The following is a 12067-nucleotide window of genomic DNA, read 5'->3' on the forward strand; positions in this document are numbered from 1 at the left end:
TGTGAGTCACACTCTCTCAGCCTCAGAGTACGGCAAGGGGCCGGGCTATGGCGCAGCTGGCTAGTAACCAGCTGCTATAAATCACTACTGACCGAGAGGTGATGAGTTCGAAGCCCGGGTCGGGTTAAGCCTCCGACCATTAATAGCCCCGGCTTGCTGTTGACCTATGCAGCCCCGAAAGACAGTTGCACCTGTCAATTAGGGAAATTTAGGGACGCTTTATGCGGGGAGGTTAATTTACAACACCATAAAACTGCCAGCAAAACACGAGGAAAGGAATGAGGAAGTACAGCCACTTCTGGACAGTGAAGCAACAGCTCCCCCTGTGGCCGGAATCGTGAAGCTGGAAAAAATGTTAAAATGCCTCTGAGTCTGTCTAATGCATGTTGTTTGTCTGTTAGCATTGAATGTTTGCCATTCAATGTCGAACACTTCCCAAGTGTCTAGGACTGTGTGATGTATTTTCGGATAATGCGTGCAGATCCCAGCAAGGTGGCCTTTTGCAGTTGGCAGATTGTAATTTTGTCGATGTCTATTGTTTCCAAATGCCGGCTGAGATCTTTTGGCACGGCACCCAGTGTGCCCATCACCACCAGGACCACCTGCACTGGTTTCTGCCAGAGTCTCTGAAGTTCAATCTTGAGGTCCTGATAGCGGCTGAGTTTTTCCTGTTGTTTTTCGTCAATGCGACTGTCACCTGGGATGGCAACATCAATGATCCAAACCTTTTTCTTTTCCACAACTGTGATGTCTGGTGTGTTGTGTTCCAGAACTTTGTCAGTCTGGATTCGGAAGTCCCACAGTATCTTTGCGTGCTCATTTTCCAATACTTTTGCAGGTTTGTGATCCCACCAGTTCTTTACTGCTGGGAGGTGGTACTTGTGGCATAAATTCCAATGAATCATTTGGGCCACATAGTTGTGCCTCTGTTTGTAGTCTGTCTGTGCAATTTTCTTACAGCAGCTGAGGAGATGATCAATGGTTTCGTCGATTTCCTTGCACAGTCTGCATTTTGGGTCATCAGCTGATTTTTCAATCTTGGCCTGAATTACCTTTGTCCTGATGGCTTGTTCCTGGGCTGCAAGGATCAGGCCTTCTGTCTCCTTCTTCAGGGTCCCATTCGTGAGCCAGAGCCAGGTCTTCTCCTTATCAGCTTTTCCTTCAATTTTGTCAAGAAACTTTCCATGCAATGTTTTGTTGTGCCAGCTGTCAGCTCTAGTTTGTAGTGTGGCTTTCTTGTACTGGTTTTTTGTCTGCTGTGCTTTGAGGAGTTTCTGATTTTTGACTTCAGTCAAAGCAGGTTCTTCACTTTGCTTTACATATTTTGCCAGGGCAGATTATTATTATTATTATTATTATTATTATTATTATTATTATTATTATTATAAATGGAAATGAGCACCAACCCCCAGAGTCGGACACGACTGGACTTTACCTTTACCCTACATGAGAAAAACATGAAAATAGCCCCCAACCAGCACTCCAGTGACCCATCTTACTCTCATTTCCAAGGAAAACAGAGGTTTTGATGTGTGTGCTGGTGATAGTGGTGGACCATTGGGTTGGATCTGGGGGGGGGGGGTGACATTGGTTCCTCCCTGCATTTGTCCACCTCTTACATAAATGCTGTTTGCCACTCTTCCCTTGTGTGGCTGAGAAGATGGGGAGTGGGCTCATGGAGGAGGAGGAGGAGGAGGAGGAAGAGGATGTCAAGGGAGGTGTTGAGCAAGGAGAAAGAAGAGGTCAGAGGTCCCCAGCGGCCCCTCCGGGGACACGCTCCCATCCTTCATCCAAACATTTCACCTCCTGAGCTGCGAAGAGGCCCCGGGGGGCAGCTATCCATCAGGCCGTGACTGACGTCTCCGAAATCAAGGGACCTGCCAATCATCCCTGTCAAAACCATGGAGCCTCCAGCTGTTTCGGAGCGAACGCAGGCCCACCTCGGATACAGATTCCGCGCTCTTTCCAGAGGTGGATTCCAACCTTGTGCATTTGGGAAGATCTGGGCCATGGAAACCCCAAAAGAAGGGGGATTTGCATTCCTAGAAGATCTCTTTCCCGGAGCCTTGTCTATTCTGCAAATTTCCCTCTGGTCTGTGATGTTTCCTTTCTCCTCCAAGGTCACGTCCTAGTTTCCTGTTTCCTTTTTGGAGTATCTTCGCTTGGCTTTCTTTGCAAAGTCTGAATTTCACTTTTTTGCCTTTCTGTAAAGGAAAGAGATGCTCATCCCAAACAGGGCTCAAGTTAATGAATGGTATTTTACTACTAGTGCATATACCTGCCAGGTTCGAATCCCACCCAGGGAGAGTGCGGATGAGCTCCCTCTATCAGCTCCAGCTCCATGCGGGGACATGAGAGAAGCCTCCCAAAAAGGATGGTAAAAACATCAAACAGTCAATGTCATTGAGTCAATGGTCAACTGAAGAGCCAACTGTCAATGTCATTGAGTCAATGGTCAACTCAAGAGTCAATGGTCAATGTCATGGAGTCAATGGTCAACTCAAGAGTCAATGGTCAATGTCATTGACTCAATGGTCAATTCAAGAGTCGTCAATGTCATGGAGTCAATGGTCAACTCAAGAGTCAATGGTCAATGTCATGGAGTCAATGGTCAATGTCATGGAGTCAATGGTCAATTCAAGAGTCCATGGTCAATGTCATGGAGTCAATGGTCAATTCAAGAGTCCATGGTCAATGTCATGGAGTCAATGGTCAACTCAAGAGTCAATGGTCAATGTCATGGAGTCAATGTTCAATTCAAGAGTCCATGGTTAATGTCATTGAGTCAATGGTCAACTCAAGAGTCAATGTCTATCAGCTCCAGCTCCATGCGGGGACATGAGAGAAGCCTCCCGCAAGGATGGTAAAAACATCAAAACATCTGGGCGTCCCCTGGGCAACGTCCTTGCAGACGGCCAATTCTCCCACTCCAGAAGCGACTCAAGTTGCTCCTGACAGGAAGAAAAAGAACTGTCCTTGCTCAGGTGTCAGAGAAACTGCTGCCTGCTTTCTCCCTTCTTCATATCTGAGAAAGCCTACTTCATAACATCCGCATGGCAGCGCTCTGGCAATTGTGGCTCTAGACCCACATTAGCTTTGTAGGTGCCTTGCAAAGAAAGCCGATGAATCGCACCTGAGAGGAAGCCGCATATAAATCATGTGCAAATTTTAGCTCTGCTGCCAATGCGCTGCAGTCCAAAGAGCTCCCTTTGCTTGTGGGCCAAAGAGTCACTAACACCAAGGAATCCAGGACGAAAGGGTTTTCGGCCAACAGACAGACTTAAGCAGTTTACAGCTCTGCCAATTCCCTTTCTGATGGAAGCATGGCTGCGGCACATCGGCTACCCGAACAATGCTCTATTGCCTCCGCTCAAAGCCGGATCCGAAGCCGCACACACAAAATATAAACGTAGGTGAAACTGTCAGTTTTAGAGGGATCCCATAATGGAAAGCATCCCCAACAGCAACATCAATGATCCAAACCTTTTTCTTTTCCACAACTGTGATGTCTGGTGTGTTGTGTTCCAGAACTTTGTCAGTCTGGATTCGGAAGTCCCACAATATCTTTGCGTGCTCATTTTCCAATACTTTTGCAGGTTTGTGATCCCACCAGTTCTTTACTGCTGGGAGGTGGTACTTGAGGCATAAGTTCCAATGAATCATTTGGGCCACATAGTTGTGCCTCTGTTTGTAGTCTGTCTGTGCGATTTTCTTACAGCAGCTGAGGATATGATCAATGGTTTCGTCAGCTCCCTTGCACAGTCTGCATTTTGGGTCAACAGCTGATTTTTCGATCTTGGCCGTAATTGCCTTTGTCCTGATGTCTTGCTCCTGGGCTGCAAGGATCAGTCCTTCTGTTTCCTTCTTCAGGGTCCCATCCGTGAGCCAGAGCCAGGTCTTCTCCTTATCAGCTTTTCCTTCAATTTTGTCAAGGAACTTTCCATGCAATGTTTTGTTGTGCCAGCTGTCTGCTCTAGTTTGTAGTGCGGTTTTCTTGTACTGGTTTTTTGTCTGCTGTGCTTTGAGGAGTTTCTGATTTTTGACTTCAGTCAAAGCAGATTCTTCACTTTGCTTTACATATTATTATTATTATTATTATTATTATTATTATTATTATTACCACCTCCGGTGAGCACTGTGAACCTAAATGACTAGGGATCTGGAGCAAATTTGGCACAAATACCTGATATGCCCAAATTTGAATACTGGTGGGGTTGGGGGAAATAGACCTTGATATCTGGGAGTTGTCGTTGCTGGGGTTTATAGTTCAGCTACAATCCAATCGCATTCTGAACTCCGCCAACAATGAAATTGAACCAGTCTTGGCACGCAGAGGACGACAGATGGAGAGATCTAAGACCATCAGAAACATGTGTTTACTGATGATCTTTGACAACCCCCAGGTTGAGAAACACGGACCTAGGGCATAAGCACATTGGATGGTGACGTAGGAGATATCTGGTGATGTAAGAAGGGTGATGTCTCTTTGTGATGCCATTAAACAGGATGCCACCACAGCCGAGCAGAACATGCCACTGCAAAAAGGCATGTGGCCATATCTATTTTCCTCATTTGTTAGACTTGGTGGGTTTTTTTAATGGTACAATGTGGTGGCCTTCTGTTTAATGACACCACCCATAACATCACTCTTCTTACATCACCAGGTATCTCCTACGACATCACAAGGCTCTCCGATTTTAAGCCACCTAAGACCAAATGCTCTTGTTCCATTACTATAGCTTTATTATTCATTGGTTGCTTTATCTTAATCATATCTCGCCTTTTTCCCTATATAAGACCCAAGGCAGCTCTCTGTGTGCATTAAAACAAAATACAGTTCCGAACCAATGAAAATAATATATTTAAAAACTACGTAAACTCTCCTGTTGAGAATGTGAATTTGAACCGGTTTTACGTGGCTGTAAAATATTATAACGGGGTGAAAAGTGTAACATTATATAAATGTGGAAAAACATTACAGCAACAGTTAAACTTCTGTTCTGTTTTCCTTCGCCAAATGGAGATATCCAAAGCAAGCTGTTATGACCAGTCCATTGGCTTGAAAAAAGAGATAGAGGTTGGAGGCGCATATGTATGCAAGCCTGCACATGACATCTGTCGCAATATGATGCTGCTCTCTAGCGGTTGACAATGTAAGCAACAGCAAAGATATTGTATTCCAATATTAACTATTATGTTCCCACAAAGTGTGTTTTAATGTATGTAATTAAAGATATGCATTATTATGTGTTGACATTATGTGTTTTAATGTACCCTATATACTCGAGTATAAGCCGACCCGAGTATAAGCCGAGGCACCTAATCTTACCACAAAAAAACTGGGAAAACATTGACTCCAGTATAAGCCGTGGGTGGTAAATTTCAGAAATAAAAACATATACCAATATAATTGCATTAATTGAAGCATCAGTAGGTTAAACGTTTTTGAATATTTACATAAAGCTCTAATTTGAGATATGACTGTCCATCTCTGATTAAATCATTATTCTCATCTTCTTCAATGTAAATGTGCTTATGTATGCTTTTAATAATAATAGAGTAAAATAATACATGTAATAATAATAAATACAGGAAAATAATACATGTAGTAATAAATAGAGTAAAATAATAAATATAATAATAATATCAGAGTGAAATAATAAATGTATTAATAATAATAATAATAAAAATACAGTAGAGTCTCACTTATCCAACATAAACGGGCCGGCAGAACGTTGGATAAGTGAATATGTTGGATAATAAGGAGGCATTAAGGAAAAGCCTATTAAACATCAAATTAGGTTATGATTTTACAAATTAAGCACCAAAACATCATGTTTTACAACAAATTTGACAGAAAAAGTAGTTCAATATGCAGTAATGCTACGTAGTAATTACTGTATTTACAAATTTAGCACCAAAATTTCACGATGTATTGAAAACATTGACTACAAAAATGTGTTGGATAATCCAGAACGTTGGATAAATGAGACTCTACTGTAGTAATAAATAGAGTAAAATAATAAATAAAATAATAATAAGATCAGAGTGAAATAATAAATGTATTATTAATAATAAAAATAAAAATAGAGTAAAATAAATGTAATAGTAGCAACAAGAATAGAGAAAAATAATAAATGTAATAATACCAATAATAATAGAGAAAAATAATAAATGTATCATATATTCTCGAGTATAAGCTGACCCAAATATAAGCCAAACAGGACCCTCACCCGCGTATAAGCCAAGGGGGGATTCGAACACCTTTGGGTGTGCCATGAGTCTAAAATGACTTATAGGCATGTGACAAACAACTTTAGGAAGGCTTTTGGAGTGAATGTGGAGGACTCCTTGTACTCCAAGTCAATAATGGCAAATTTAATCATTACTGTCTGGACTTTCCGTATTTTCGTTCCCTGCGACAGCAAGGTTTGCCCCTTATTCCATAAACCGTGGCCATAAACTGCAATAGATTTGCACGTTTCTCAGGTTGTGCATATGCCTTCATTTCTCCAGCCATGTCCCATTTTATAGCATCCAACCTGGGTGCTCCATTGTAAGGAGGCCGAGACACTCGCCCATTGAATTTCAATTTCCCCGTTGGACTCCAGGCCATTTATTAACAAGTGCAGACATACGCCGGGAGTCCGAGGATTCACCGAGAGCCCCTTTCCGCCTCCTCCACCCAGAGCCGTGATGAATGGCGCATCCCTCCCCGGTGTCAGGCGCAGATTAATACCAGGGTCTAAATGGCCCTGACACCGCTGGGAGGCCAAACATTTCGTAGTCATTGGAAGAAGAGACACAAAAAGTCAGAAAAGGCCAGAATGCAGTGCTCCACATTCACTTAAATCCCTGAAATATCAAAACAGTCCATGCAATTCTAGGTTATAACAATAAATGCGTAATTGTTATAACCTAGAAGATCAAGGGAAGTCATGTTATGCTTTGGTTGGATATCTTCACCTGGAATGACCCTGCGTCCAGTTCTGGGCAAAGCAATTTGAGGTTATTGACAAGCTGGGATATGTCCAGAGAAGGGCAAGGAATATAATCAGAGATCTGGAAGCCATGAATCTTTATGAGGTTCTGGATATATTTAACTTGGACAAGAGAAGCGTAAGAGAGGACATGCTAGCCATGCAGATCCCAGTAGGGTGGCCTTTTGCAGTTGGCAGGATATAAATAAAGTTATTATTATTATTGTATGACACAGCAAACAAGATAGATATGCTGGATTTTGTTTCACAAAATCACAAGTCGAACACTTCCCAAGTGTCTAGGACTGTGTGATGTATTTTCGGATGATGCGTGCAAATCTCAGTCGGGTGGCCTTTTGCAGTTGGCAGATCGTAATTTTGTCAATGTCTATTGTTTCCAAATGCCGGCTGAGATCTTTTGGCACGGCACCCAGTGTGCCCATCACCACCGGGACCACCTGAACTGCTTTCTGCGGCTGAGTTTTTCCTGTTGTTTTTCGTCAATTCGACTGTCACCTGGGATGGCAATATCAATAATCCAAACCTTTTTCCTTTCCACAACTGTGATGTCTGGTGTGTTGTGTTCCAGAACTTTGTCAGTCTGGATTCAGAAGTCCCACAGTATCTTTGCGTGTTCATTTTCCAATACTTTTGCACGTTTGTGATCCCACCAGTTCTTTACTGCTGGGAGGTGGTACTTGAGGCATAAGTTCCAGTAAATCCTTTGGGCCACATAATTGTGCCTCTGTTTGTAGTCTGTCTGTGTGATTTTCTTACAGCACCTGCTTGATTGAGTCCTGTAATGCAGTCTCCCTCTTTTCTTGCTGTATTCATCTTGAGCAAGCACTATTATTTTCTATGTCTGTGTTGTCTCATTGTATGTCCAAAGTATGACAGCTGCGTCTAGGGAATATTGATTTCCTTTCCAACTCATTTATTAGTCTTTCTGATAGTCCACTCTACATGCACAACTCTCCTCCAGCCCAGATCCGCTTTGTGTTTTAGTACAAACTTGAAAGGAGTAGTTGAAGATGTCCAAAACACATCCATCGCCTTGGAAAGCTGCTTGCAGGTTCAGACTGGAACCCAAAGTAGATTAAAACGTCCAAAGATCACCTTCAAATAAGTGAATCCCTCTAAAATGCCCCCCAACATCTTCTAAGGATCACGTCTATATATATAAAAGAGTAATGAAATTTTGGCCTAGGACAAATCAACAAAACTACACATCCCAGAAACACTAAACTTGGCAGCACAACCCCTCATCCATGCCTCTACGTTCATACAACAAAAAGCTCCAGCTACTCCAGAAAACGGCCAGGCTTTGAGAGTGCAAGGCTATTCACTGCTATTCCACCTGGCCAACAAAGGATTCCCATAAGCCACAGCAACGCGTGGCCGGGCAAAGCTAGTCTGTTATAAAAATAGTTTTGGGATAGACCTATAAACATCCTACAAACATCTTAGGTTCCAAATTCTTGACCCATCTTTGTTGCCTTCTTCTGGACATGATCACAAGAGGAAAAAGATAGAATAATCCAAGAAGAATAAGAAACATACACTGGAAAAGCATCCTTTTTGCATTACCATTCTCAACAGTTTCTCGCTCCAAAACTTTTTTTAAATAACACAAAAGTTCTGATTCTTGAAGATGACAAATTCATCCCGCTCTGCCCTCCGGATCCCAGTCACATATTATTTTTTTCAGCCGTCATAGATATCAGAAAACACTCGCCAACCAGAAAGAACTCGTATGTCCATTAAGGCCTTCTATGGCTCTAAGCGAAACAAAGCAAGCTATATATGTATGCGACAACCCTTGATGTGGTTTTCTGGCTTTGTTTTTGATGAAGAAGAAAAAAATAAGAAGCCGAAAGGAGAATGGGAAGAGGTTGGTTTCCTCACCTGCGTGCCACGAACTTAAATACATATTTCATGGCTGCGGGAGAAACCGTAGCCATTCCTCACTGGAGATATTTCAAGTAATGAGATATTTTACATTGCAGTGGATTGGTTTCCTCTCTTTTTCTTTGTGAGAGAGACATAGGTTGCCTTGCCTTGCCTTTGGGGCATAAATCCTGTCCTTTAACCCCAAGGGTTTGATGGAAAGTGATGGAAAATCCCGGTGGAAGGAGCAAACATTGTCCACTCCGAAGCCATTTTTCACCCCTTGAACACACCGATCATTCGTTGCCTGGGTCCATCTGGCTTCTCAAATAGCCTGTCTCTTTGATAAATAACAGAAATTAAATTAGACAAGACAAACAAATAGGGTTTTCTGCCCCCTTCCCTCCCCTTCTCCTTCCCCATCTTTCTTTTTTTTTTTTAAATAAATTTTATTGAAATTTCAAATAAAGTTTACAGCGAAAGTGTGAAAACAAAGAGGTTTTTAGGTGAAAAGGTGAGGGATGTGGATAGAAACGAAGAGAGAAAAAATAAGGGGAAGGGACAAACAACTCAAAAAACCTCAAAAATGGACAATCACCCAATAAAATAAGAAGAAAGAAGGACAAAAAAAATTATATATAACAAACCAATACTACAAATAAAACAAATAATAAAATTGACTTCTATCTCTTACACAGATACCGTAGTATCACTTATCCAAGCTAAACGGGCCGGCAGAAGCTTGGATAAGCGAATATCTTGGATAATAAGGAGGGATTAAGGTAAAGCCTATTAAACATCAAATTAGGTTATGATTTTACAAATTAAGCACCAAAACTTCATGTTATACAACAAATTTGACAGAAAAAGTAGTTCAATACGCAGTAATGTTATGTTGTAATTACTGTATTTACGAATTTAGCACCAAAATATCACGATATATTGAAAACATTCACTACAAAAATGGCTTGGATTATCCAGAGGCTTGGATAAGCGAGGCTTGGATTAGTGAGACTCTACTGTATAACAAACCAAAACTACAAATAAAACAAATAATAAAATTGACTTCTATCTCTTACACAGATACTTTATATCTTCTTACATTTGATCTATTTCCACTGGATATTCATTTAAATTAACATCGTCATTTGCTTTTCTCTTAGAAAGTTATTTTTATCAAGTCCCAATTTGTTTGGCTTTTTGGTATGGCATTATTATTTTTTTAGTAAATACGTCAATTTGTCCATATTCATAATTTTCAACACCTTATATAACCAACAGCTTAGCTCAGGGGTTTCTTTCTTTTTCCAATGTTTGGCATATATCATTCTTGCCGCTGTGGTGAGATAGTTAAACAGAATTTCTTTCTTTTTGTCTTTTTCAATATTGAGCATCCCCAAAAGGAAATACTTTGGGTCCAGCTCTACCTTAATTTGCAACATCTCTTGTATTTTTTGGAGAATTTCCTTCCAATAATTCCTTCCCCATCTCTTTCTTTGCTTCCATCCAAGCGCTGCTCTCTCTCCAAAGCAAGGGAATCTAATGGAGTGCCTTCTTCTGGACCTGTCAATGTGATGATTGGGAACGTGTTTGCAATGTTAACCTTTAACACAGGTTATAAGCAGCGCCTGGCCCCTTTCCCCTGAGCCTTTTAATCCCTTTTTCACTTTCTTTCCTCTGATCTGGAGGTGCTAACAAGGCCAGGCAGGTAACACTTTCCCAGCAATCGAGGGCTCCCATTTCCCAAAAGTAGCAAAAGCTTCCCAGCCCTGCTCCACTTCAATAATATTATGTAACAAAAATTGAAAAATTGTCTGTTCCTGGTTTGGAAGTGTTATTTCCTGTTTAATTGTGGGGCACTTATTTTAAAAGTACCGTATATACTCAAGTATAAGCCAACCCGAATATAAGCCGAGGCAACTAATTTTACCACAAAAAAACTGGGAAAACTTTGACTCCAGTATAAGCCGAGATACCAATAAAATTACATTAATTGAGGCATCTTTGAATCTTTACATCAAACTGTAATTTAAGATAAGACTGTCCAACTTTGATGAAATCATTATTTTCATCTTCTTCAATGTAAATGTGCTTATGTATCCTTTTAATAATAATACAGTAAAATAATACATGTAATATTATTAATAATAATTACAGTAAAATAATAAATATACTTGAGCGCCCGCTGTTAGCTCCAGCTCCTGCCAACCTAGCAGTTTGAAAACATGCGAATGTGAGTAGATCAATAGGTACCGCTCCGGCGGGAAGGTAAGGGCGCTCCATGCAGTCATGCTGGCCACATGACCTTGGAGGTGTCTACGGACAACGCCGGCTCTTCGGTTTAGAAATGGAGATGAGCACCAACCCCCAGAGTCAGACATGACTGGACTTAACGTCAGGGGAAACCTTTACCTTTACCTAATAATAGAATAAAATAGAGTAAAATAAATGTAAAAGTAACAACAATAAGAGTAAAATAATAAATGTAATAATAATAATTAATAGAGTAAAATAATACTCGGGCTGTGGCGCAGGCTGGAGAGCAGCTGCAATGAATCACTCTGACCAGGAGGTCATGAGTTCGAGGCCTGCTCAGAGCCTATGTTTGTCTTGTCTTTGTTCTATGTTAAAAGGCATTGAATGTTTGCCTATATGTGTAATGTGATCCGCCCTGAGTCCCCTTCGGGGTGAGAAGGGCGGAATATAAATGCTGTAAATAAATAAATAAATAAATAAATGTAACAATACGAATAACAATAGAGAAAAATAATAAATATACTACTTGAGTATAAGCCGACCTGAATATAAGCCTACCAGGACCCTCACCCGAGTATAAGATGAGGTTTTTTTTTTTCAGTCCTAAAAAAAGGCTGAAAAACTAGGCTTATACTCGAGTATATACAGTATGTCTTTTTATGGCCTTGAGTTTCATCTATGCATTTTAACTATGTAGTGCCCCGCTTCAAGCTGCAAGGAAAGGCGGGTAGCAAATAATATAATAGTAAACATAATAGTAATAATATGGAGATTTGAATTTTGCCCACACATTGCTCTGCAAGCTTAGACCTCCTTTCTTGTGCCAGATAAAGCCTGCCCTTCATCTCTGTCTCATCTGCGGCCAAGAGCCAGAGGAGGGCTGGAGAGGGAACAAAACCAAGGGCTGTGGCACCAGTTTCCCAGGATCGCTGCCATTCAGAAAC

The sequence above is a fragment of the Anolis carolinensis genome, unplaced genomic scaffold, assembly GCF_035594765.1.
Source record: "Anolis carolinensis isolate JA03-04 unplaced genomic scaffold, rAnoCar3.1.pri scaffold_10, whole genome shotgun sequence".
NCBI lineage: Eukaryota > Metazoa > Chordata > Lepidosauria > Squamata > Dactyloidae > Anolis > Anolis carolinensis.